The sequence below is a fragment of the Arachis ipaensis genome, chromosome B06 (genome assembly GCF_000816755.2).
Source record: "Arachis ipaensis cultivar K30076 chromosome B06, Araip1.1, whole genome shotgun sequence".
In the NCBI taxonomy this organism is placed as follows: domain Eukaryota; kingdom Viridiplantae; phylum Streptophyta; class Magnoliopsida; order Fabales; family Fabaceae; genus Arachis; species Arachis ipaensis.
The window spans coordinates 1,860,625-1,865,969 of record NC_029790.2 but is presented as its reverse complement, the minus strand read 5'-3'; positions in this window follow the sequence as shown (position 1 = coordinate 1,865,969).

Here is a 5,345-nt window from a genome sequence, read left to right as displayed (position 1 = left end):
AAAAACACAAAATAAAAATAAAAAATAATTAAAAAATTGTAAAATAAAATAATTACAAATTATTTTATGGAATAACATTATTACCACACGCACATGTGACAAGTACGTTCTTTTAGTACTTGTACTGGTAGTCTCGTGCTCGTCGCATAGAACAGATGAAATAATTATAAATAATATGGAAATTATTATAGAGTAAAAAGAAACAAATTTTCATGTAAATTATTATATTTTGTATGTTTTCATAATCTATATAGTGTTACTAGCTTGCAAGTTTTTCCAATAATTATTTTCCCTTTTTTAATTAGTATTGTACATCAGCATGCACCACAATTTCCTGAGAAACAAAGAAACAAAATCTTAAAATAGAGGAACATTATGTGGTTTTATTGTACGGAAGAAGAATGGTACAAATTAAGAGCATCCCGTGACCAATATAATGTGCAACTTGTATATGGATATAATAATGTTTTGTTAATATAAAGATATAATTTAACGTGTGCATAAATGAAATTTATTATTTTGAATGAAGAACCTGGTCGTTTAACTTTGTGTTCTTATTGTGAAATGGCGAAGACGCGTATGAATTATACATATATTTGAGTAAAGCATGTGAATGCAAATAATATTATTTGTGTGTGTGATTATAATTTTAAAGGTGAATTCTACCCAATCCCCTCTAAAATAACATGTAAGTTACCCTTCATGATGTGTCACATTTTAATTGGTCATTACTTAACTATAGTTGGGTTATTTTGTAATTTATTATTTGAGATGGGTAATTGTATAATTTCTTAAAATATTAAAATTCTACCCCATTAATTGAAGCACGTTCTCACGCAATCTCTTTCTACAGTGCCTCATTCCTTAACGAGTCGTTGAATTTCCATGGCTTGTAACTTCTTCGTTCTTCCCAGTATAGTCAGCACCGACTTCCAGTATAATCAGCACCGACTTCATTGCTATCTCATGTCCTCTCACTCAATCTCTTTTTTTTTTTTACCATGGATCATTCCTTACCAATATAATTAATGGTTAGTTTGGTTATTAAATTTTTTTCATTAAAAATAATATATGGAATATATATTCATATGTAAAATATAATATAATATAATAAAATAAATCTATTTAAAATACTTAAAAGTATAATTAAAATCATGAATATATAAATATAATAATAAAATTTGTACTCTAAACAAGTAAACATATCTTTTATCATACATAAATTATTTAAAAAAAATATAAATTGTTAAAATTAATAACACAAATTTAAAATGATAAAATTCAACTTTCTTACAAGTAATTTTTATAATGACCAATTAAAATGTGACACATCATGAAGGGTAACTTACATGTTATTTTAGAGGAGGTTGGGTAGAATTCACCAATTTTAAATGGTACATGATGGCATATATATATTCTGGTCAGGGGAGAATCAAATGTCACGGGCATGGTCCTCTTTCCCCAGAAGACAAAAGAGGAACAGCAAAACTATGAAAATGTCTCTTATCTTTGGTGACATTATTGGATATATTTGTGAAGATATCTTTAATACATGAAGATAATAATGTGATAAAATACGAATATATTTTATATTGTTAGAGATATAATTATGGATATTGTTTTTTCTATCAGTTTAAATTTTTAAGATGAGTGGTTTGATAACATGGTATTAGAGTTCTATGTTTGAATATTTTTAAATATTATTTTTATACTAAGAGATTTTAACGTCAGAAATTACCATTAAACCGTTAACATCGCAAGAAAAAGACAGTACTGGGTTGCTGTGTGTATATGAATTATATATACACGGTCCCTGTTGTGTGATGCTATGCCCTATTATGCTGTACCTTTCATAAAGTATTTCGTGATGGTGGAAACTCAAGTGCAGTCGATTTCATGTGAAGTTGATATCTGAAAACAAAATGATTTGACTAATTTGACTAAATTTTCATCTAACGACTCTCAGCTATCAACTTTACGTGAAGTCGACTTCACCCAAGTGCAGTCGACTTCACGTGAAGTTGATATCTGAAAGCAGTTAAATGATTTGACTAATTTGACTAAATTTTCATCTAACGACTCTCAGCTATCAACTTTACGTGAAGTCGACTTCACCCAAGTGCAGTCGACTTCACGTGAAGTTGATATCTGAAAGGAATTAAATGATTTGACTAATTTGACTAAATTTTCATCTAACGACTCTCAGCTATCAATTTTACGTGAAGTCGACTTCACTCAGGTGCAGTCAACTTTAGGTGAAGTTGATATCTGAAAGCAGTTAAATGATTTGACTAATTTGACTAAATTTTCATCTAACGACTTTCAACTATTAACTTTACGTAAAGTCGACTTCAACTGAGTTTTTACCTTTCATAATCCTTTATGAGATGCATTATATATATATCACTTGTGTACATTAAATGTATGATACTTTTTTTTTCTTGTAATAAGAGTTTTTTATACTAAATAATTTATAGGAAAAGTCTAGAGGACCAGCAACTTTTGTGTTTTCTGGCCAACACTTAACCATCAAAACAAAAGTGAGTGATCCCCCCACCATTAGATGTAATCTCACACCATTAAAAACATTATTAATGGTCAATTGATGGTTACAAAACACCAAAATTACTGACCCCTAACATTCCTCTAATTTGTATTATTTGAAGACAAGTTTTATTATTGTTACAAAAAAAAAAACTTTCATGCAGTCATTTCTCTTAAAATCACTTTTCAATTAGGCGGCCTCCTTTGTGCATCTGTCCTTTTTTCTTTCTCGTTTTTCCGCATTTTTCTTATTTTATTCTTTCCATTTCCTTTTTATGGTTATGTTTGATTGATATGAGGCTAACTTTTTTTCGAAAATGTTATTTTAATACTAAAATTAATTATTAAAATCAATCATTTATAATAAATATATATAATTTAGTAAATGCTATGGTGTCTATCATTTTGTACCTAAGTTACTAAAAAAATAAATAAATAATACTTAATAAATTTTACATGATTTATTATTTATTTTAAACATTTTATTTTTTACTTTAAAAAAAAAGTTAGTCAATTTAAGCACTAAATAAATTAGATGGTTAGATTTATTAACAGAAGAGAAAGAAACTGAAATTTAGAGGTCCAATTTTAGGTAAGATACACAAACCTAAGAGTTAGATTTGTGCATTAATATTTAAAAATTCAGTTATATATATAAATCTGAGAGTATGATTTGTGCATTATAAAAATTTAAAAAGTTCGGTTGCACAAATGACAAATTTAAAGATTAAATTTATGTTTTAAATGACAAATTTGTTGGTCTGTGTTATATAAATGTTCGAAACGATATTTAAAAAAAAATTCTATATCTACATTTTCTGCATTTTTATCCTGGGTAATACTAGGTAGACAAAAAAAATAGCCAGAACTTACCTTATTTAGCATTAATTAATTATCACAACAATTAATAAATACTAAATAAGACAAGTTATGGCTATTTTTGGCTGATTTTCTTTGGTTACCAAACATTTCCGTTTTATCCTAAAATAGTTTTTTTGTATCCAATTATATGAAAAATCAATGTACTTATAATAATAATTATTGAACCACTTGTCACAAAAATTTATTGAAGATATGTATAACATTTAATACACTCTCTCACATAATAATCTTTTTGAGGTTTGAGGGGTGAATTTTTTTTTTTTTTTGGTAACAATTGAATTTTAGAAAATTTTTGTCACAAAAAAATTATGTTATAAAACAATTTATTTAAAAAATGTGAATGGATAGATAGATATAGATAGATTATGATCCAATGTTTTTATTATGGTTTGGAAAAAGAAAGGGTCAAGAACTGTTCCTAATGGTTTCGTTGTGTTTCCCGAAAGAAAAGAAATGAATAATATGGGCATGGGCGATGAGTCAATTGAGAAATAGAAGCTAGCTGGGTTTAATTTCTGTCCCCACCACTTTGAATGGTGCATTTTCTTGCACAATGTCTCCTCCAGTAGGGCCCACCTACTCTTTTCCCTTCAAATAAATCCTTTAATTTGATTCCAATTCTTTGATGTCTAATCTAATCTAATCTAATGATGCTCTCATTAGTTGCTTCATCATGGATTTAATTTATCCGTATCTTCACTTATTATTTGAATCAATAATGCTAGGCAACAAATGGTTCCAGCAAAAAAGCAGTCAAATGCTTCTGAGTGAATCTAAAATTTCTATGTGAATGATATTTATGTTAGGTATTAGAATGTTTTTTTTTTTAAATTGGATGATTTTAAATATATTTTTTGATTTATTATGTTTTAGACATTTGGAGAGGAAATGAGGATGAAGAAACAGAAGCTAATTGAATCAGTTTTCGTGATTCACGTTGCAACGATACTGAACGTATCTCCTCCTAATTTAAATGTGGAGAAACATTTAATAACCAATATTTTAAATCATGAATAAATAAAACTAATTACTATATTTATAATTAATTAAATTATTTCTTTCTTGACTGATTTAGAGTTGGTTCCGTATACTTTTCCTATTTGAATTTCACTAATGTTTTAGATTCTGTTAGCGTTATAATAACTCATTATTAGTTATTTAGTTATACATATACCACACTCTAAAATGAAAAACTTATTAGACAAATTAAAGTAGTCTTCTTCAAATTAAATTAAAGCATGCAATTAACTAGTGGCTGGTTTAAGTGATGATAGGTATTTATTTCCTTAACCATATAATTAGGGTTTTAAGTTTGGAAAAAAAAAGTTATTAGGAGAATCATATTCTTTGTGAGCTTACACTAAATCAGAGAGATTCAATATAGAATTTTCTCCAAAAAAAAATGAATTAGTGATAAATATTCTTTATTAGAAATATTTTCTAAAGATTTTATATATCTCTGACACAAATTATTTGTTAGCAATTGCACTTAGCAGTTGCACCTCTGTTCATTAAGTCAACGTTATTGTTTTTTGAGTTGGTGTGAAAAGAAGAAGCAATTTTTTTTTTGGGTTTAAAGTCAATAAAAATGATTAGAAATTACAAGTGGAGCAAGTTAAAATAAAAAAAAAATTAAAAAAAGTATAAAATTTTTATTAGAGTCTAAGTATAAATGCTATAATAACTTGATTATTTTGATCAACTTAAAAATAATACACCTATGTGATATGCAGCATATATGGAAGCTTAGAATATCTAATGGTAATCTTTGATCAAGGTCAAAATTAGATAAGCTAGTTTAGTCAACGAATTAATTATTATCTAATTATGTGTTGAAAATAAATTATACATGATGATAAGATTAAGTTAATATTTATTAAATTATTATATAATTTGATAAAATTGTACAAGATAACAAT